The sequence below is a fragment of the Nerophis lumbriciformis genome, linkage group LG17 (genome assembly GCF_033978685.3).
Source record: "Nerophis lumbriciformis linkage group LG17, RoL_Nlum_v2.1, whole genome shotgun sequence".
Lineage (NCBI taxonomy): Eukaryota > Metazoa > Chordata > Actinopteri > Syngnathiformes > Syngnathidae > Nerophis > Nerophis lumbriciformis.
Window position 1 is genome coordinate 5,686,175 of NC_084564.2, and position 23,947 is coordinate 5,710,121.

General features: G+C 40.8%; 3 non-coding genes across 3 annotated transcripts; all 3 read right to left on the reverse strand.

Moving 5' to 3' along the window:
- Nucleotides 1-10,015: 10,015 nt before the first annotated feature.
- LOC133614962 (U8 small nucleolar RNA) lies at nucleotides 10,016-10,148 on the reverse strand. The gene has a single exon (XR_009816663.1). It is a non-coding gene; the product is annotated as a U8 small nucleolar RNA (small nucleolar RNA).
- A 6,235-nt stretch (nucleotides 10,149-16,383) lies between these two features.
- Nucleotides 16,384-16,547, reverse strand: LOC133614967 (U1 spliceosomal RNA). The gene has a single exon (XR_009816668.1). It is a non-coding gene; the product is annotated as a U1 spliceosomal RNA (small nuclear RNA).
- A 3,781-nt stretch (nucleotides 16,548-20,328) lies between these two features.
- LOC133614930 (U1 spliceosomal RNA) lies at nucleotides 20,329-20,492 on the reverse strand. The gene has a single exon (XR_009816632.1). It is a non-coding gene; the product is annotated as a U1 spliceosomal RNA (small nuclear RNA).
- Between the last annotated feature and the right edge of the window lie 3,455 nt (nucleotides 20,493-23,947).

Sequence of the window (23,947 nt, forward strand, 5' to 3'; positions counted from 1 at the left end):
AAATCCATAACTAGGAAGATCTTGTTTTTTGTTTCGCCTCGATCATAGTTCACTGATTACATTTGTATATGAGCGAAAAACAGACCTTAACGGGACCCAGGATAGCTCAATGGTCAACACGGTGGGCTCCTAATACAGGGGTACTAAGATCAAACCCCATACATGGAATCAGTAATTTGGCTGTATGGCGTCAAAACGACATACATTGTGGGGTGTTTCTCCTCCCCCACACAGAGTAATGTTATGTGCTAGTTGTTTGAGTAACATATAGTTGGAAAATTACGTAAACACTAAAGATAACAATAATCAAAAATAAATTGTCGAATAGTCAATGAGGACACCTCAGGGGTTACCTGTGAGTGTGTGTGCGTGTGCGTGTGCGTGTGTGTGCGTGTGTGTGTGTGTGTGCGTGCGTGCGAGAATGAACGAGTGTGTGCGAGTGAGTGTAATTCCTGAGGTGGGTGGGAATAGAAGTATAAAGTTAATAATAAAGAGCGTTGACCAATGACCTCTCCTGGGTACAATTAAAATAAAATAGGTTAATTGTAATTGGATAAAAAAAAGTTTATGAAATAATCACTTTAACATTATATGGGAGAAGTGACACAGTCACAATATATGTCACCTTGAAGCGTCCAGACATTTTTGTAAATTACATTTCAACCAACCAGGATTCGAACCCAGCACCCTTCAACCTGAGTCAACAGTCTTAACCACTGGGCTATCCTGGATCTTGTAGAGAGAATTTTTTTTTTCATACACAAATGTAATCGAGGACTCCTGGCTCAGTAAAGTATGATGAGGTAGAACAAAATACCATTAACCAGAGTGGGGTTTGAACCCAGTACCTTTCATTCCAAGTCTGCAGTCTTAACCACTGAGCTATTCTTGGTCTTGTGTAGAGTTGATTTATTTCCATACACAAATGTTATCTACGACCCCTGGCTCATTAAAGTATGATGAGGTGGACCAAAATACTGCCAACCGTAGTGGGGTTTGAACCCTGTACATTTCATTCTACTTCAACAGTCTTAACCACTGGGCTATCCTCAATCTTGGGAAGATAAGATTTTGGTCCATACACAAATGTAATCGAGGACTCCTGGCTCAGTAAAGTATGATGAGGTAGAACAAAATACCATCAACCAGAGTGGGGTTTGAACCGAGTACCTTTCATACTAAGTCAGCAGCCTTAACCACTGAGCTATTCTTGGTCTTGTGTAGAATTGATTTATTTCCATACACAAATGTTATCTACGACCCCTGGCTCACTAAAGTATGATGAGGTGGACCAAAATACTGCCAACCGTAGTGGGGTTTGAACCCTATACATTTCATTCTACTTCAACAGTCTTAACCACTGGGCTATCCTCAGTCTTGGGAAGGTAAGATTTTGGTCCATACACGAATGTAATCGAGGACTGCTGGCTCAGTAAAGTATGATGAGGTAGAACTAAATACTGTCAACTAGAGCTGGGTTTGAACCCAGTATGACCTCTCCTGGGTACAATTAAAATAAAATAGGTTAATTGTAATTGTATAAAAAAAAAGTTTATGAAATAATTATTTTAACATTATATGGTAGAAGTGACACAGTCACAATATATGTCACCTTGAAGCCTCCAGATGGTTTTGTAAATTACATGTCAACCCAACCAGGATTCGAACCCAGCACCCTTCAACCTGAGTCAACAGTCTTAGCCACTGGGCTATCCTGGATCTTGTGGAGAAAGTTTTTTTTTTCATACACGAAGGTAATCGAGGACTTCTAGCTCAGTAAAGTATAATGAGGTAGAACAAAATACCACCAACCAGAGTGGGGTTTGAACCCAGTACCTTTCATTCCAAGTCAGCAGTCTTAATCACTGAGCTATTCTTGGTCTTGTGTAGATTGGATTTCTTTCCATACACAAATGTAATCGAGTACTCCTGGCTCAGTAAAGTATGATGAGGTAGAACAAAATACCATCAACCAGAGTGGGGTTTGAACCCAGTACCTTTCATTCCAAGTCAGCAGTCTTGACCACTGAGCTATTCTTGGTCTTGTGTAGTTTGGATTTACTTCCATACACAAATGTTATCTACGACCCCTGGCTCACTAAAGTATGATGAGGTGGACCAAAATACTGCCAAATGTAGCAGGGTTCAAACCCTGTACCTTTCATTCTAATTCAGCAGTCTTAACCACTGGGCTATCGTCAGTTTTGTGAAGGTAAGATTTTGGTCCATACACGAATGTAATCAAGGACTCCTGGCTCAGTAGAGTATGATGAGGTGGAACTAAATACTGTCAACTAGAGCTGGGTTTGAACCCAGTATGACCTCTCCTGGGTACAATTCAAATAAAATAGGTTAATTGTAATTGGATTTAAAAAAAGGCCGCCTTAACAACAAAGCGCTGCGGGAAACCCTGAATATATCTTATTAATGCAACTATTCATTTGAAAACATTTACTCTTTTATTTCTCATTATTGTAGAATTGTTTTGTACTGTAATTGGAAGGTAAACAACTTTGTTTTCCTATATAAATAAACAAACAAAAAAATCAAATGGACTCATTTCTGAAAGCAAAAATGGAACCTAAGTAGATATTCAACATTTTAAAGTGCATTTGTTTCCCAGTTGAAAAAATGAGGTTGGACCTTGTCTTTTTGTTTATTGCTATCATGTGATTGTTGCATTATCGCTTGTTCATCCGTGTTGATGGGCTCATATTGCCCATTGATTTGAAGATGAAATATTCCCACAACAAGACATTAGTGATGCATCGGCGCATGCGTCGAGCTCATAGAGCAAAACCCTGTGTCGGTGCGCGTACCGCTTTTAGAAAGTCACGTGACCGATCATGAGCTGTTTCGGCCACGTGACCGATACGCGAACTGTGTCACACTGACGCCTCCTCTGTGTCCTGTGAGCGTGTCTTTTCTACAGCCGGAGAAATAATAACTAAGAAGAGAAATCGTCTAAAATGTAATACGTTGGAAAAACTGTTTTTTTTAAATAAAAATATGTAAAAAAAATAAATAAAAAAAATTCCCAGTCTACAGGCATTCTCATCCACAACACGTTCTCTTAGATTTCCATGTTATGATACATGTTCACATTATTTATTGACTGTATCTAAAAAATATAAAAATATATTTTTATCTAAAGGACGATATGAAATAATCCTAAATGAAATACAAAGACTTGGTTTATATTATTGTATATACTAGGTCTTTAGCGCCGCCCTAGTGGCTCTCTGGAGCTTTTTCAGAAATGTATGAAAAATGGAAAAAGATGAGGGGAAAAAAAAATCTATTTTTTGTTTTCATATGGTTTCTGTAGGAGGACAAACATGACACAAACCTCCCTAATTGTTACAAAGCACACTGTTTGTATTAAACATGCTTCACTGATTCGAGTATTTGGCGAGTGCTGTTTTGTCCTACTAATTTTGGCGGTCCTTGAACTCACCGTAGTTTGTTTACATGTATAACTTTCTCCGACTTTCGAGGACGTGTTTTATGCCACTTCTTTTTCTGTCTCATTTTGTCCACCAAATTTTCAAGGTTGTGCATGAAAGGTGAGTTTTGTTGATGTTATTGACTTGTTGGAGTGCTAATCAGACATATTTGGTCACTGCATGACTGCAAGCTAATCGATGCTAACATGCTATTTAGGCTAGCTATATGTACATATTGCATCATTATGCCTCATTTGTAGCTATATTTGAGCTCATTTAGTTTCCTTTAAGTCCTCTTAATTCAATTTATATCTCATGACACACTATCTGTATGTAATATGGCTTTTAATTTTTTGCGGCTCCAGACAGATTTTTTTTTGGTATTTTTGGTCCAATATGGCTCTTTCAACATTTTGGGTTGCCGACCCCTGTACTAGGTCATAAAATCAGTGTCAGTTACCTGTAGGGATTTTTAATGTCCAGCAGATGTCAGTATTTAGTGACACAGTGTCGACACAGTATCAATACAGTTTTGCAATGTGTCTAAACGCTTCATGACGCCTCATCAACCCATCACTAACTAGTGATGGGTCCGGCAACACCGATGCATCGGCGCATGCGTCGAGCTCATAGAGCGAAACACTGTGTCGGTGCGCGTACCGCTTTTAGAAAGTCACGTGACCGATCATGAGCTGTTTTGGTCACGTGACCGATACGCGAACTGTGTCGCACTGACGCCTCCTCTGTGCCCTGTGAGCGGGTCTTTTCTACAGCCGGAGAAATAATAACTAAGAAGAGAAAGCGTCTAAAATTGAATACGTTGGAAAAACTGTTGTTTTTTAAAAGAAAAATGTGTAAAAAAATTTTTATAATAATTTCTAGGTCCACAAGCATCCTCATTCACAACACGTTCTCTTAGATTTCCATGTTATGATACATGTTCACATTATTTATTGACTGTATCTAAAAAAGACAAAAAATATTTTTTTATTTAAATGAAGTTATGAAATAATCCTAAATGAAATACAACCTTTTTTCAGCAATGTACCCCCTGTGAAATTTTTTTTAATTCAAGTACCCCCTAATCAGAGCAAAGCATTTTTGGTTGAAAAAAAAAGAGATAAAGAAGTAAAATACAGCACTATGTCATCAGTTTCTGATTTATTAAATTGTATAACAGTGCAAAATATTGCTCAATTGTGGTGGTCTTTCTTGAACTATTTGGAAAAAAAAGGGTCGGGTCCGCGCCGTGACATCTTTCTTGTCTCTCCTTCTCACAAAGACATAAAACAAGCGCACCTTCTTACATACGTCACATACTGTCGCGCGTGCAACGTCATACGTCCTCGCGGAGCAGAGAGGTAGCGGCGTGGATAAAGTTAGCTGTGGCAGGTGGTGCTAGCGGAGTGGTGAGAGTGGTAATACGAGAGAGAAGGTGCGAATCTGGTTACAAATGGAGGAAGAACTAATTCCCTAAAAAAAGAGCAGGGGGTCCATCGTCTGGCGGTGGTTTGGCTTCAAGCGGGAAGATGTTGAACAGACAACCGTAATATGTAAAGTATGCGGCAAAAGCGTTGCTACAAAAAGTAGCAGCACTACTAATTTGTAGCATCATTTGGAAAGTCGCCTGCTAGAGAATGAAGAGTGCTTGAAAGGCTGCATGTCAACATCTCGGCCGGTGCCACACCCAACAAAATGTCGAAGCAACCAGCACTGACACAATTCAGCCTGGCGTCTTCCATTTCCACATCAACAAAAAATAGGAGATAATGTGTTTTAAAATATTGTAATGGCATTCTGTACAAAAAGTGCACTTTAATATAGTGTGGTTTTGATATGTCATCTTAGTGACATCATGCACTAAAGTGCACTAATAGCTTGTTTTAAAATGTCTCTGACAATCTTGCACTTTCTGTTTTGAAATGACATGAATGTTTGTGCCACTGCTTAATAACTGTTTAATAAATACATCCACCCATCCATTTTCTACCGCTTGTCCCATTCGGGGTCGCGGGGGTTATAGTTTTGGTAAATTGACTTAGTTGTGATTTCCCTCTCTGCATGAAAGTTTAAAATGAGCATATATTAATGCAGTATGAACAAGAATGTTTTAATGTAGACACATAGAATTCTAAGTTCATTATTATTTGCAAAAAAAAAATAAAGTTTATGAGTTTGAACATCAAATATGTTGTCTTTGTAGTGCATTCAATTGAATATGGGTTGAAAAGGATTTGCAAATCATTGTATTCGGTTTATATTTACATCTAACACAATTTCCCAACTCATATGGAAACGGGGTTTGTAGTACTACTAACTAGGGATGTCCCGATCCAGGTTTTTGCACTTCCGATCCGATACCGATATTGTTTTTGCATTTCCGATCCGATACCGATACTGACCGATACCGATACTGACCGATACTGGCCTATCCGAGCATGTATTAAAGTTTAAAGTTATTTAGCCTACTTAGTTGTCAGAATCATGTTGAAAAGGGTTTTAGTACTCTTGATAACAACTAGCCAGCTGAATTAGGGGAGTTTGAATAATACACAATGGTTGGTAACAAGAAACTGACCTGTTTATTCAAGGATAAACACAAAATAGACAAAATTATACATGACAAACAGAAATGGCATCATTGAACTAGGGCTGGGCGATATGGCCTTTTTTTAATATTGCGATATTTTAAGGCCATATTGCGATACACAATATATATCTCGATATTTTGGCTTAGCCTTCAATGAACACTTGATGCATATAATCACAGCAGTATGATGATTCTATGTGTTTTGATTGATTGATTGAGACTTTTATTAGTAGGTTGCACAGTAAAGTACATATTCCGTACAATTGACCACTAAATGGTAACACCCCAATAAGTTTTTCCAGGGGTCCACTTCAATTGATTCATGATACAGATATATACTATCAGATATATACTATCATCATAATACAGTCATCACACAAGATAATCACATTGAATTATTTACATTATTTATAATCCAGGGTGTGGAGGGGGGCGCCGGATGTCAAAAAGTCAGTGTCAAAAAGACAGCCAAAAGAGTTTGATATGAGAATAAATCTAAAGTTAAAATATAGGGTAGAAATGCACCCATTTGCAGGAAATGTAGTCTTGATTTTCAAAATTTTCTTTCAAGGCTTGCATGTCTACATTAAAACATTCTTCTTCATACTGCATTAATATATGCTACTTTTAAACTTTCGCGCAGAGAAGGAAATCACAACTAAAAAAATCACTAATTTTTTCATACAGTGTTGATGTGGAAATCTTTGCCTAGGCATTTTGATGGTGTGGGCGTGTGGCACCGAATGGAGATAAGCGTCTCGACAGACGTCACAATATTTGAACAGTGATGACGAAAACTGTTTTCTCTGTCGTGTCCGTGTGTCGAAAATTGTTATGCGCTTATTTTTTTATTTGATTTTGTGCGTGGCATATAATTGCTATGCGCAGAGGACGCAATTGCACAGGCGAGCACCTTAGAGGGAGCGTTGCTCGCACGGCTGCGCTAGCATCACAGCTAACGTTAGCCATGCTGCTACCTCTCTGCTCGGGGAGGACGTATACGTATGTGACGTATGACTTGACAGTATGTGACGTATGACGTGACAGTATGTGACGTGTGTAAGAAGGTGCGCTGCTGTCTGTGAGAGGGAGACACAGGAAAGAGTGAGAAGAGCCTGTCGTGTAATGCCAGCAGCTAAAAGCAACTGCGTGAGAATCCACAGACCTGTGGATGTGTTGAAGGTGTGCTGGAAAATGCGGAACGGAAATTAGGGAGCAGCAGAAAAGTGGACTGTATTATTTAAATCGGTGCGTTGGAAAACACGGACCGGAGTTTTTTTTTAAACTGGATCTGGATCGGCATTTTCCCATGCCTTGCCGATACGCAATTTTTGGCAAATATCGGCAGCCGATCCGATCCAAATATTGGATCGGGACATCCCTACTACTAACCGAACATTTCTGTCTCTCTCATAACAGACGGCATCTCGGATCAGCATGAGGCTGTCTGTGGTCTTCCTCCCTGGAATGGCACAGGTCACTTAATGTAAAAACAAGGACATCCGTGTGGGTACAAGTTTATTAAAAAGTTTACGTCACAGGGTGATGGGTCACCAAATCTTTCAGGCGGTTTTGTCATTCTTCTTGTTTAGGAGCGTCACTATCCCGATTCAAGATAGAAATTTTACGTTTGCACTTCATTGATCTGGGGCCGTATTTATCGAGCGTCTTAGAATTACTCCTAAGAAGTCTGCTAAGAGTTGACTTATGAGTAAAGAAATTCTTCGCTGAAAGCTGCACTTAAAAGTTAGTTATCAAGCGTCTTACTCACACTTTCAGCGAAGTGTAGGACTGAATCTTAAGTGTCACACTCAGAGCTGAATTACGACATTACTATGTGCCGTAAACGGAATTTTAGGTGACGTCATTTCTGTGTCCATAGAAATGACCAATCACAGTCTAAGAATAAAGAAATATCTTAGAAATATTTAAGTGGACAATGGGAGTGTATATTTTGACAATAAACTACAAAACAATACAAAACAAACAAACAATACTGGCAATGAATCAAAAATAAATGTTTCCTTTTCTTTCCAATTCATTTTCCCAGTGGCGAGATATCGAAGCATTGTGATGGCCTTTAGTTCTGCTGTGAAAGCTCTGCTGCGTGATGTTGCTGATGAGATGACGCCCCTTATTATTAAAACTGTGACAAAAATAATACCCGCTCTGTCTAAACCAGGGGTGCTCACACTTTTTCTGCAGGCGAGCTACTTTTCAATTGATCAAGTCGTGGGGATCTACCTCATTCATATATATAATTTATATTTACTTATTTATGAAATATATGTTTTTGTTAACAAGTTAAAGGTGTTTAAAGATAATGCAAGCATGTTTAACACATATAGTTAATATTGTTAACAAGTTAAAGGTGGTTAAAAATAATACAAGCATGTTTAACACAAATAGTTAATATTGTTAACAAGTTAAAGGTGTTTAAAGATAAAACAAGCATGTTTAACACATAGTTAATATTGTTAACAACTTAAAGGTGTTTAAAGATAATACAAGCATGTTTAACACATATAGTTAATATTGTTAACAAGTTAAAGGTGGTTAAAGATAATACAAGCATGTTTAACACATATAGATTCCTTTCTTTCATGAAGACAAGAATATAAGTTGGTGTATTACCTGATTGTGATGACTTGCATTCATTGGAATCAGACAGTGGTGATGATAACGTCCGCATTTTCGAATGGAGGAGAAAAAAAGTCCTCCTTTCTGTCCAATACCACATGAAAGTGGTTGGTTTTTGGCATCTTATTTGTCCAGCTTCCGTACTCCTTTGTATACACTTTACAAGAAATACATTGTCGGCAAACTCCGTAGCTTGCTAGCTTGTGCACGCCAGCTTTCTGAGACTCTTATTTTGGTAGCGCAGGCAGGATGAAGCAGAGCTTTTATTGTGCAACTGTGCAGTCGGTCTTTGGAGTTTTGACGACAGGTACGGCGCCAGAGTCTGTTGAAATAAAGTGTTTCTCGCCTTCCAGTCGGTAATTTTAATGAGCTGGCAGCAGCCAGCGTCATCTCAGAAGACCCTCGGGTGCCGTGAATGTCAATCAAGTGACGAAAGTGACGTCATAGTGAAGATTTATGATCGCTCATTTTTAGGACTATTTTTTTAATGCCTGGCTGGTGATCGACTGACACACCCTCCGAGATCGACCGGTAGATCGCGATCGACGTAATGAGCACCCCTGGTCTAAACGATACTGTTTGATCAGCTGCTTGTCATCAAACAAAGCTAGGACATCCTTCCGCTCCCTGAACGTTGGCGCACGTCTCTCTCGCCTCAGTGCCATCCCCCGCTGGCCACTCCTAACCACTTAGGACACCTCTGAAGGTCTCTTAAATATCGTGGAGAGTAGGAGTGATTCTTAGACTTAAGAAAGTTGATAAATAGCTTTTATTCTTAAATTTGAGAGTAAGACTAAATTTCGCAAATTCTCAGGACTTAAGTGTAAGATGGCACTCTAAGACGCTTGATAAATACGGCCCCTGATTGATTAGTATTATTATTTATTGATTATTGGTATCGATTGATTTATTATGCATTGGATTATGTTTTCAATCCACATTAAAGCTGATGTTTTATATATTAGTTTTTATAGTTGAATTGTGTTGGCCCTGTGATGAGGTGGCGACTTGTCCAGGGTGTACCCCGCCTTCCGCCCGATTGCAGCGGAGTTAGGCTCCAGCACCCCCCGCGACCCCGAAAGGGATAAGCGGTAGAAAATAGATGGGGATGGATGCTTTCTAAGTTCACAATTCGATAATGTCAGCGAAAATGTTAACAAGTGTAGAATGTGCTACTTACCACTAGAGAGCGGCAGCATTGGCATCATTTTGCAAGGACCTGCTCAAAGCTCTGATGTCATCCTACAGGACATGCTTCCCTACACATGGACAATCAATGGCAGACAGCACATAAGATATAATGTTTTGCTTTAATTATTTCTTTTAACAAGTCAATAAAGTCAGAATGGGGTTTGCAGAGAGTTGCTGTTCTCTGCAAACAGGAGACATTAATCACATCTCATGATTCTCCACTCATCATGTTCTGTGACTCCATTGCTGGAGTAACAGGTAAGGATGTACCTCACTGAAGATATCTGTCAACTGACAGAGCAATGTTTTTATATTCCAGGGCACAGCTAACAGAGTCGCGGTTTCATGTCACCGCGGTAACGTTCCTCTTCACACAAACTCAGAATCAGAATCAGAATCAGCTTTATTGTCATTACGCAAGGTAACGAGATTGAGGCCATTCCATACAGTGCGATGTGTGCATGCTAGAAAAACAATGTGCAAATATATAAAAATTTAAAAAATGTAGAAGTGCAATGAATATGGTGTGAAATGAATATATACATGAAAAAACAAAACAAAAACAGGGTGGTTGGTGGAATGGGTTATTGCACCGAAGAGAAGGCAGTTATGAGGGACAATGGGGCAGTCCGTTCAGGATGGTTATGGCCCTGGGGAAGAAGCTGTTCTTTAGCCTGTTTGTTTTGGTTTTAATGCACCTGTAGCGCTTCCCAGAGGGCAGCAGGTGGAACAGGTCAGAGCCAGGGTGGGTGCTGTCTTTGATGATGGCACTGGCTCTGTTGAGGCAGCGGGAGGTGTAGATGTCCGTCAGAGAGGGGAGAGGGCGACCGATGATCTTCTGAGCCGTCTTGACCACTCTTTGCAGCCTCTCCCTGTCTGCTGCAGTGCAGCTGCCGTACCATACCGTAATACAGTAGGTCAGCAGGCTCTCGATGGACGAGCGGTAGAAGGTCAGCAGCAGGTCAGGCTTCAGGTTGTACTTCTCGAGGACTCTAAGGAAGTGTAGCCGCTGCTGAGCCTTCTTGATGATTGATGTGGTGTTGACTGTCCAGGAGAAGTCATTAGAGATGTGGACTCCAAGGTAACTGAAGGTGTGGACCCTCTCTACACGCTCGCCGTTGATGTAGAGGGGGGCAGGGTCGGTGCTGCTCCTCCTGAAGTCGACGATGATCTCTCTGGTCTTGCTGGTGTTGAGAGCGAGGTTGTTCTCCGAAGACCAGGCCGTCAGCTTCAGGACCTCCTCTCTGTAGGCAGCCTCGTCACCCCTGGAGATGAGCCCGACCACTGTGGTATCGTCGGCAAACTTGACGGTAAGGTTGTCACTGTGGGCCGGACTGCAGTCATGGGTGTAAAGGCAGTAGAGGAGGGGGCTCAGCACACAGCCCTGTGGGGAGCCGATGCTCAGCGTGCGGGAGGATGAGAGGTGCGGGCAAAGTCTCACATTCTGGGGTCGGTCCGTTAGGAAGTCCCTTATCCAGGCGTTTGTGAGAGGGGGGAGGCCAAGAGTGTCCAGTTTATTGCAGAGTCTGTCCGGGATTATTGTATTGAAGGCAGAGCTATAGTCCACAGAGACATATATTCATACATGCTCTCACTGGATTAACCAAAAGGCAAACCCATCCATCCATTTTCTACCGCTTATTCCCTTTGGGGTCGCGGGGGGCGCTGGAGCCTATCTCAGCTACAATCGGGCGGAAGGCGGGGTACACCCTGGACAAGTCGCCACCTCATCGCAGGGCCAACACAGATAGACATGCTAGGATAATTTAGTTGAATGCTCACATTTTGTGTTTTGGATCAAAGCAATATGTAAATAATGAAGCATGTTGTGGTATAGTCAAGAAACTCACTGTTGAATCCAAGGATGGAGCGTTTTTCACCAAACCCTTATTCATTTATTCCCTAACAAAGTATCTGTTACGGCTACTCTTCTGTCCAAAAAGTTCGAAAAAATAAAAATAAAGTAATGCAGAGTAGTCCTGAGGAGGAGGTGTTTGACTCACTAAATTCCTTAATAAGCACTCGCGGAGATATGTCGAGATTCCAAATGATCATAATTTATTTTCACAAACAAAACATATTCTCCGTGGTTGACTTTCAACGTAATCAAAATAACTTATTTAGCGTGGCTTCAACATAATTTAGCGTGGCTTCCAAATAATTTAGCGGTAAACAAACTGTTTCACTCCTCACTCCTTCAACATGATGGACCAGGGGTCGGCAACCCGCGGCTCTAGAGCTTTTAGCGCCGCCCTAGTGGCTCTCTGGAACTTTTTAAAAAATGTATGAAAAATAGAAAAAGATGAGGGGAAAAAAATATATTTTTTGTTTTAATATGGTTTCTGTAGGAGGACAACCATAACACAAACCTCCCTAATTGTTATAAAGCACACTGTTTATATTAAACATGCTTCACTGATTCAAGTATTTGGCAAGCACCGTTTTGTCCTACTAATTTTGGCGGTCCTTGAACTCACCATAGTTTGTTTACATGTATAACTTTCTCCGACTTTCTAGGACGTGTTTTATGCCACTTCTTTTTCTGTCTCATTTTGTCCACCAAACTTTAAACGTTGTGCGTGAATGCACAAAGGTGAGTTTTGTTGATGTTATTGACTTGTGTGGAGTGCTAATCAGACATATTTGGTCACTGCATTAGTGCAAGCTAATCGATGCTAACATGCTATTTAGGCTAGCTATATGTACATATTGCATCATTATGCCTCATTTGCAGCTATATTTGAGCTCATTTAGTTTCCTTTAAGTCCTCTTAATTCAATTTATATCTCATGACACACTGTCTCTATGAAATATGGCTTTTCATTTTTTGCGGCTCCAGACAGATTTGTTTTTGTATTTTTGGTACAATATGGCTCTTTCAACATTTTGGGTTGCCGACCCCTGTGATAGACAGACAAAGGGCACCCAGCTGTCCCGTCTTCTTAATTCTAGGAGGAGGAAGTGGCTCACCAGTAGGAGCGTGAGCAGCTGAAAACAATCAGTCAATCACAATGAAATCTAAAACATCCAATAATTCATCAACATCATTATTGACATGATTTGATTTCATTGTCAAAACAATTAATAAATAAATAATATAGCTAGGCTCCAACAGTATCTGAAACATAAATATTGTTTGATTTAACAAAGAATACAAACACACAACCAAGGCAGAAATATAGTACCGCAAAAGAAGAAAAGGGAGTATTTTACGTCCTGGTTTGATCCGAACTAGGGCTGCAACTAACGATTAATTTGATGAATCTGTCGATTATTACTTCGATTAATCGATTAATAATCGGATAAAAGAGACAAACTACATTTCTATCCTTTCCAGTATTTTATTGGGGGAAAAAACCAGCATACTGGCGCCATGTTCTTTCAACTTGCCAAATAAAACAAGGAAAATGTTACAAAAATACACACTTTTGACACCCCTGCTATGGGGCAGGGCCGACATCCGGGCAACTGAGCTACATACGGGTTCTTCGAGCCATAGCAACCTGACTGGCGTTGAAAACAAACCGTCGCCATTACTCTTTAACCTGTCGACCTGCGCTGATTAAACCCGTCATTCTGCCTCCAAAATGCCCAAAAACTGTGTTGTTTTTGGTTGTGCAAACCACAACTGGAAACAGGGAAAACAAAGGTCGTATTTTGTTCTGCCAAAGCGTGCTTAAAAGCCCACAGAGACGAGACAAATGGCTCGCAGCTTTACACCGGGAAAACGAGGACGGTTCTCACTGGAGTCCCCCAAAATCCCCGGTCGTGTGTTCGGATCACTTCGTTTCTGGTAAATATAAGGAACAAAAATCCACCTTCTTAACCACAACTTGGTCCATGCTAATGTTGAACCCGTTGAATTTTTACTGAATAACGTTCGACAGCTGAAGTTGTTGTTGTTGCACAACAATAACATACGGTATAAAGGCTATTTCCAGTAATTCAGCAAATAATAAATCATAATACTGAACTGAATTTGAATGAGCTCTCTACAGATACTGGTAGCCACCGTGTCATCCTTATTATCATTTATCAACATACCTTGGGTGATTTAACCATTTTTATGTGATTTATTCGTTATATAACAACCGAAGCTAACAACCGACCTGGTGCGCTTGTGAGGTAGACATAAAGATTTCCAAATTCCATGTCCGGCCATTGTGTAGGATTATCAATCAATCAATCAATCAATCTTTATTTATATAGCCCTAAATCACAAGTGTCTTAAAGGGCTGCACAAGCCACAACGGCATCCTCGGTACAAAGCCCACATAAGGGCAAGGAAAAACTCACCCCAGTGGGACGTCGATGTGAATGACTATGAGAAACCTTGGAGAGGACCGCATATGTGGGTAACCCCCCCCCCTCTAGGGGAGACCGAAAGCAATGGATGTCGAGTGGGTCTGACATAATATTGTGAGAGTCCAGTCCATAGTGGATCCAACATAATAGTAAGAGTCCAGTCCATAGTGGGGCCAGCAGGACACCATCCCGAGCGGAGACGGGTCAGCAGCGCAGAGATGTTCCCAGCCGATGCACAGGCGAGCGGTCCACCCCGGGTCCCGACTCTGGACAGCCAGCACTTCATCCATGGCCACCGGACCTGTGCCCCCCCCCCTCAAGGAAAAGGGGAGCAGAGGAGAAAAGAAAAGAAACGGCAGATCAACTGGTCTAACAGGGGGGCTATTTAAAGGCTAGAGTATGAAAATGAGTTTTAAGATGGGACTTAAATGCTTCTACTGAGGTAGCATCTCTAATTGTTACCGGGAGGGCATTCCATAGTACTGGAGCCCGAATAGAAAACGCTCTATAGCCCGCAGACTTTTTTTGGGCTCTGGGAATCACTAATAAGCCGGAGTTCTTTGAACGCAGATTTCTTGCCGGGACATATGGTACAATGCAATCGACAAGATAGGACGGAGCTAGACCGTGTAGTATTTTATACGTAAGTAGTAAAACCTTAAAGTCACATCTTAAGTGCACAGGAAGCCAGTGCAGGTGAGCCAGTATAGGCGTAATATGATCAAACTTTCTTGTTCTTGTCAAAAGTCTAGCAGCCGCATTTTGTACCAACTGTAATCTTTTAATGCTAGACATAGGGAGACCCGAAAATAATACGTTACAGTAGTCGAGACGAGACGTAACGAACGCATGAATAATGATCTCAGCGTCGCTAGTGGATAAAATAGAACGGATTTTAGCGATATTACGGAGATGAAAGAAGGCCGTTTTAGTAACACTCTTAATGTGTGATTCAAACGAGAGAGTTGGGTCGAAGATAATACCCAGATTCTTTACTGATTCACCTTGTGTAATTGTTTGGTTGTCAAATGTTAAGGTGGTATTATTAAATAAATGTCGGTGTTTATCAGTCCACGCATCTGCTGGAAGGCGGTAAGGGCAGTCGTTTAATCCGACTACAGAACATTTTAACTCGTATCTTAACCTAGCCTCACTGGAAAGACTATTTACATAATCATACGCCATTTAGAACAGTTTAAAATGCCGTGAAACCTCGTTAAATGCCTTTTCTGTCAATGCTGTGTTCGCTGTGAGCTGGTTTGTTTTCAACGAATTCAATATGGCGACTGCGTTGCTAGGGGATTGGAGGGCGGAAGTGACGTAGGTCCGCCCTCGCCCATTGATAATAAAAAATTAAATCTGATAAATCTATGGATAAAAAGCAGAGCCTGACGACGCATGCGCGTTTATCATAACTCTCTCACTCACGAATCCTGCTGCACGCACAATTTGTTGTGTTTTTAACCCCTCCTTAACCCTGAACGTACATTGAAAATACACGCAATCCTAACTCAAAATGCCGGACATTTGAGGCATTTAAGAAACACCGCCCGACAGCCCCGCAAAAGAGGACATGTCCGGTGAAAAGAGGACGTATGGTCAGGACCTAGCCCGGTCGGTTTCACGTCCGGTGAAACCGATCGCTGCTAGTCCTCTTTTGCTAGCAGCTAAGGGGCTAGGATAGACTGACCACACGTCCTCTTTTCACCGGACATGTCCTCTTTTGCGGAGCTGTCAGGGCGGAGTTTCATAAATGCCCGGCATTTTGAGTATTGTTTACACAACGTGCAGTACGCTACTTAATATGTCCGTGTGGAAACTCGTTCGGTACACTTCTGCACCAAAACGAAACCCCCGTACCGAAACGATTCGATACAAATACACTTACCGTTACACCCCTATTATTTTGATTATTGTTTCTCAGCTGTTTGTAATTGTTGCAGTTTATAAATAAAGGTTAAAAACATGTTTTAAAAACGAAGGCTCTGCGCATGCGCATAGATCCAACTTTGTTCGGTGAACACATTTCTTGAACGACTCAATTTAAGGAACTGGTTCTAGTAATTCAGTACAGTCAAAAGAGCCGCCGTTCCCATCACTACCACTCTCCACTATATGGTAGCAGCATTAACATGTGTACATTTCAGTAACGGAACATGCACTCCTCCTGAGGACGTGCCACTCTTTGTGTATTGTCATTGAACACTTGATCAGGGGAGAGCGCGAACGCAGTCCCCCACTACCACAAATTATGCAGTCGAGATTCCCACATTTGGGGAATTCGTAAGGGTCAGCACAGCCGGAGTGCAATGGCTGAGCCTCACCCTAGGTGAACCACCTTCTTGATCATGGTATCTCCCCTGCCAGGTAAGTATGAGTTGTACACGTCTCACACACACAACTCATTCACACACACACACCATGTTAAGTGATGGTGCACACTAGCAAACACACACACTCAACAAGCCTGCACATGTACAAGAGTCTACTACACAACACTGTTGGATCATTACAATATTATCACTATTTATATTACACTTCAACACAACTATGTGTTCCCATCATGCAATGGGGCTTGTTCTACACGACTCAGCTCAACTGGGCAGTCATTGGCCCCGCTTTACAGACACTTCCTGTTTCCTAATAAGGGCATACTTGTCTGTGTGTGCTGGTGTGACATTAAAGTCATGTGAATCTTTGAAATGACACAAAGGTTTATGTGAATGGATACAGTTTTTTGTTGTTATTTTAAACTAACCTGTGTTGTTTCATCAACTGAACGACTCAACTAGGAATTCTACCTTCCCGCTTCTACTGCAACTTCCTGTTTCTTTGTTTGCACAGGATCACATGCTAACGCTACTGCCATCCTGTGGTGAGTACTGCACACTGCACTGTTTATGGATGGATTGATTGATTGAGACTTTTATTAGTAGATTGCACAGTACAGTACATATTCCGTACAATTGACCACTAAATGGTAACACCCCAATAAGTTTTTCAACTTGTTTAAGTCGGGGTCCACTTAAATTGATTCATGATACAGATATATACTATCAGATGTATACTACCGTGTGTGTGTGTGTGTGTGTGTGTGTTGCCTGGAGGTGTTCTTTTATTGCGGTTTTGAAGGAGGATAGAGATGCCCTTTCTTTTACACCTGTTGGGAGTGCATTCCACATTGATTGTCTTTGCTAATAGCAATGTATCAAAGGAGTCCAATTATCATACATTATGGGGTTAGGGAGAATTATTAAAATTCTACAGAGGGGGAAATTATTGTGCAAATACGATTATCAGTTGGCCCGCGGCTTTGTTCAGTTTTAAATTTTGGCCCACTCTGTATTTGAGTTTGACACCCCTGGCATAGATCCAACGAATCGATGACTAAATTAATCGCCAACTATTTTTATAATCGATTTTAATCGATTTAATCGATTAGTTGTTGCAGCCCAAATCCGAACATATATGTCTTGGATTACTCACTAATTGATCCAACATGTTATGTTTCTTTATTATGTAATTAATATACCAAATAACAAGATACATTTGCAGTTCCTTACCGTTTTGGTTAGTTTAAAAATAGACAATAGGACACGGTCATGTCGGTGTTGGGCCGGCAGATGTCTCTGCTGAGTTCATCCCTTCCATAATAAATCTAACCATCAGATAACGAATATTTGTATGTGTACTAAAATTTGTGATAAATCATTGTAATAGAGTGATCTACGTTGTCTGTTGCCATCTCCTGGTGAATGTTGGCTATAGCGTTCTGGGGTTGCTTTTCGATCATCCAATCTCCTCTCGCTGAAGAAAAGGGGAGCAGCAGAGAGAGAGGGAAGAGAGACTGGAAGGAGCCAGAGTGAAGTGGACGTGGAGCGAGCGAGAGAGGAGGAGAGCCAGAGACAGAGGACGACGACGAGCGAGCGAGGAAGAGGAGCTGAAAAGCGAGGAAAGAAAGAGAAAAGACTTTGTGTAAAATTAAAAGATTGTAAACCTGGCAAAGCCGTCTGGCGTTCAGTCTGTCGATCCTGAAAGAACCCCACGACACAAGACGTGTCACAAACGCTAACGTTAATTAGTTGTGCAAATACCTTTTACAACATTAACAGTTACATATACTATGTACAAACCAACAATTAACTTTCACTTTAATCATACTATCATTGTTGTGTTATTAAGAAAAATAAGCAATACTTTTACTTTTGTTGAAATGTTTACACTGTTGTTACAGAATATTTCGTTTTGCACTTTTTTGTATTGGATGTTTATCTTTATTTTTACTTTTGTTGAAATGTTTACACTGTTACAGAATATTTCCGTTTTGCACTTTTTTGTATTGGATGTTTATCTTTATTTTTGCACATTTTAAAGCAAAATAAGCAATACTTTTACTTTTGAAATGCTTATACTATTGCAGAATATTAAGATTTGCACTGGATGTTTACTTTTATATTTGCACATTAAAAAGCAAATAAGCTACTTTTAATTTTGTTAAATGTTAAAAGTTTTAGGGCTTCACGGTGGAAGAGGGGTTAGTGCATCTGCCTCACAATACGAAGGTCCTGAGTAGGCTTGGGTTCAATCCCGGGCTCGGGATCTTTCTGTGTGGAGTTTGCATGTTCTCCCCGTGACTGCGTGGGTTCCCTCCGGGTACTCCGGCTTCCTCCCACCTCCAAAGACATGCACCTGGGGATAGGTTGATTGGCAACACTAAATTGGCCCTAGTGTGTGAATGTGAGTGTGAATGTTGTCTGTCTATCTGTGTTGGCCCTGCGATGAGGTGGCGACTTGTCCAGGGTGTACCCCGCCTTCCGCCCGATTGTAGCTGAGATAGGCTCCAGCGCCCCCCGCAACCCCAAAGGGAATAAGCGGTAGAAAATGGATGGATGGATGGGTTAAAAGTTTTAAATGTTTACATTCTTACAGAATATTTTGTCATGTTGTTGTCAATGTTGACTGAGTGGCCATACTTTTTCTTTTGTAAATAAAAGCCATGCCTTTTGAAAAAACTGGCCTACATTTATTTTTTCATCTTCATTTTAAATAAAAACAATAATCGGTAAAAAGAAAAATAATCTAGAGATTAATTGAAAACAATAATCTATAGATTAACCGATTAATCGAAAAAAAATAATATATAGATTAATCGATAGAAAAATAATCGTTAGCTGCAGCCTTATCTAAGTTACATTTAAACCAGTGTGGGTGGCACTGGGAGCAGGTGGGTCAAGTGTCTTGCCCAAGGACACAACGGCAGGGACTAGGATGGCGTAAGCAGGAATCGAACCAGGAACCCTCAAGTTGCTGGTTCTACCAACCGAGCCATGCCGCCCCACCGAGTGACGGTTACACACATTTATTAACCACAACGTCACATATCAAGACACCTAACAACAACCATGCACTTTTTGAATGACTGCATTATTTTGAAGGCTGCAAATCCTTTTAATGAACAGAAGTGTTTGATCACTCCTGCTTGTCATGGTCACGTGGTACACGTCAGTCCAATAGTAAGCCGCGAAATCCATTTTTCAAACACTCGCATCGCCCCAGTCTCATTCAACCAAACAAACAATGCATAGTCTTCAATATAAAATACATAAATGTTGGTGGTTGGTAGAATATTTTAGCAAAACGCAAAGTAGCCGTACGATCAACATTTGACCAATTTAAATGTCGAGCCCGCTTAATGACCAAACTACTTCCGGCTTATTTTCTTCTGCCATTGAGACAAACGCTTCCGCCACCAAGTGACGTGGAGTGGTAACTGCATCACTTAAAACCAGACATGAAGGCAATAAAACTTAAGCATTACTTGTAACTAACACGTACTAAAATGGATAACAATTTCTCAGTACCTGTACTGATAAAACAACACAGGTTGTGTTGTTAAAAGCATAGCCAGCATATGTGCAAAGGTGTTACCAGTAGGTGGCAGTACAACACCAGCTTTCCCTACACTCACTGCATGATCAGTCAAGTTGAATTGTTGTTTGTTTGCAATTCGATGTCAGTGACAATCTGTAGCATTGTAATATGTACTACTCACCACTAGATGGTTGCAATATTGACATGTATCCATTTCACTTAAAAAACATGTAATTGTTCTGAGGACGTGACAGTTTTGATGTATTTTGTTATTGTACAGATGATCAGGGGAGAGCGCGAACGCAGTCCCCCACTACCACAAATTATGCAGTCGAGATTCCCACATTTGGGGAATTCGTAAGGGTCAGCACAGCCGGAGTGCAATGGCTGAGCCTCACCCTAGGTGAACCACCTTCTTGATCATGGTATCTCCCCTGCCAGGTAAGTATGAGTTGTACACGTCTCACACACACAAGTCATTCACGCACACACCATGTTAAGTGATGGTGCACACTAGCAAACACACACACTCAACAAGCCTGCACATGTACAAGAGTCTACTACACAACACTGTTGGATCATTACAATATTATCACTATTTATATTACACTTCAACACAACTATGTGTTCCCATCATGCAATGGGGCTTGTTCTACACGACTCGGCTCAACTGGGCAGTCATGGCCCCCCTTTACAGACACTTCCTGTTTCCTAATAAGGGCATACTTGTCTGTGTGTGCTGGTGTGACATTAAAGTCATTTGAATCTTTGAAATGACACAAAGGTTTATGTGAATTAATACAGTTTTTGTTGTTATTTTAAACTAACCTGTGTTGTTTCATCAACTGAACGACTCAACTAGGAATTCTACCTTCCCGCTTCTACTGCAACTTCCTGTTTCTTTGTTTGCACAGGATCACATGCTAACGCTACTGCCATCCTGTGGTGAGTACTGCACACTGCACTGTTTATGGATGGATTGATTGATTGAGACTTATCAGTAGATTGCACAGTACAGTACATATTCCGTACAATTGACCACTAAATGGTAACACCCCAATAAGTTTTTCAACTTGTTTAAGTCGGGGTCAACTTAAATTGATTCATGATACAGATATATACTATCAGATGCATACTATCGTGTGTGTGTGTGTGTGTGTGTGTGTGTGTGAGTGTGTGTTGCCTGGAGGTGTTCTTTTATTGCGGTTTTGAAGGAGGATAGAGATGGTAAATGTAAATGGTAAATGGGTCGTACTTGTATCGCGCTTTTCTACCTTTTTTTTAAAGAACTCAAAGCGCTTTGACACTATTTTCCACATTCACCCATTCACACACACACATTCACACACTGATGGCGGGATGCCCTTTCTTTTACACCTGTTGGGAGTGCATTCCACATTGATTGTCTTTGCTAATAGCAATGTATCAAAGGAGTCCAATTATCATACATTATGGGGTTTGGGAGAATTATTAAAATTCTACAGAGGGGGAAATTATTGTGCAAATACGATTATCAGAGTACGTCTGTCAACTTTGACGGGCACCATTGGCATTTGAAGGTTCTGACGTTAAAATGAATGTTGTAATGTATGTAACATATTGTGAAGTTAAAAGTTAAAGTACCAATGATTGTCACACACACACTAGGTGTGGCGAAATTATTCTCTGCATTTGAACCATCACCCTTGATCAACCCCTGGGAGGTGAGGGGAGCAGTGAGCAGCAGCGGTGGCCGTGCCCTGGAATAATTTTTAGTTATTTAAGCCCCAATTCCAACCCTTGATGCTGAGTGCCAAGCAGGGAGGTAATGGGTCCCATTTTTATAGTCTTTGGTATGACTCGGCCGGGGTTTGAACTCACAACCTACCCATCTCAGGACGGACACTCCAACCCAGGGGTCACCAACCTTTTTGAAACCAAGAGCTACTTCTTGGGTACTGATTAATGCGAAGGGCTACCAGTTTGATACACACTTAAATAAATTGCCAGAAATAGCCAATTTCCTCAATTTACCTTTAACTCTGTTATTATTAATGATATTTATCTTTGTGGAAACACTGATCATCTTAATGATTTCTCACAATAAATATATATAAACAGATAAATATCAATATGCAACACTTTAGTTTTATATTTTCTCCAAGTGCACATTTTTCAAATTGAACATTTTCAAATGATCACTTCTAAGACAGTCTTGTGAAATCACAATATCCCATTTTAACTAGCTAGCCACTAACATTTTTTAACAAATCATGAATTACTTTGCACCATGTTTGTACAAATAATAACTCATGTAAAATACAAAAGTCAACTCTCAAATTTTTAAATAAATCATGTCACACTTTGAACTGGACACCAAATATATATACAGGTAAAAGCCAGTAAATTAGAATATTTTGAAAAACTTGATTTATTTCAGTAATTGCATTCAAAAGGTGTAACTTGTACATTATATTTATTCATTGCACACAGACTGATGCATTCAAATGTTTATTTCATTTAATTTTGATGATTTGAAGTGGCAACAAATGAAAATCCAAAATTCCGTGTGTCACAAAATTAGAATATTACTTAAGGCTAATACAAAAAAGGGATTTTTAGAAATGTTGGCCAACTGAAAAGTATGAAAATGAAAAATATGAGCATGTACAATACTCAATACTTGGTTGGAGCTCCTTTTGCCTCAATTACTGCGTTAATGCGGCGTGGCATGGAGTCGATGAGTTTCTGGCACTGCTCAGGTGTTATGAGAGCCCAGGTTGCTCTGATAGTGGCCTTCAACTCTTCTGCGTTTTTGGGTCTGGCATTCTGCATCTTCCTTTTCACAATACCCCACAGATTTTCTATGGGGCTAAGGTCAGGGGAGTTGGCGGGCCAATTTAGAACAGAAATACCATGGTCCGTAAACCAGGCACGGGTAGATTTTGCGCTGTGTGCAGGCGCCAAATCCTGTTGGAACTTGAAATCTCCATCTCCATAGAGCAGGTCAGCAGCAGGAAGCATGAAGTGCTCTAAAACTTGCTGGTAGACGGCTGCGTTGACCCTGGATCTCAGGAAATAGAGTGGACCGACACCAGCAGATGACATGGCACCCCAAACCATCACTCAACCATGCAAATTTTGCATTTCCTTTGGAAATCAAGGTCCCAGAGTCTGGAGGAAGACAGGAGAGGCACAGGATCCACGTTGCCTGAAGTCTAGTGTAAAGTTTCCACCATCAGTGATGGTTTGGGGTGCCATGTCATCTGCTGGTGTCGGTCCACTCTGTTTCCTGAGATCCAGGGTCAACGCAGCCGTCTACCAGCAAGTTTTAGAGCACTTCATGCTTCCTGCTGCTGACCTGCTCTATGGAGATGGAGATTTCAAGTTCCAACAGGACTTGGCGCCTGCACACAGCGCAAAATCTACCCGTGCCTGGTTTACGGACCATGGTATTTCTGTTCTAAATTGGCCCGCCAACTCCCCTGACCTTAGCCCCATAGAAAATCTGTGGGGTATTGTGGAAAGGAAGATGCAGAATGCCAGACCCAAAAACGCAGAAGAGTTGAAGGCCACTATCAGAGCAACCTGGGCTCTCATAACACCTGAGCAGTGCCAGAAACTCATGGACTCCATGCCACGCCGCATTAACGCAGTAATTGAGGCAAAAGGAGCTCCAACCAAGTATTGAGTATTGTACATGCTCATATTTTTCATTTTCATACTTTTCAGTTGGCCAACATTTCTAAAAATCCCTTTTTTGTATTAGCCTTAAGTAATATTCTAATTTTGTGACACACGGAATTTTGGATTTTCATTTGTTGCCACTTCAAATCATCAAAATTAAATGAAATAAACATTTGAATGCATCAGTCTGTGTGCAATGAATAAATATAATGTACAAGTTACACCTTTTGAATGCAAT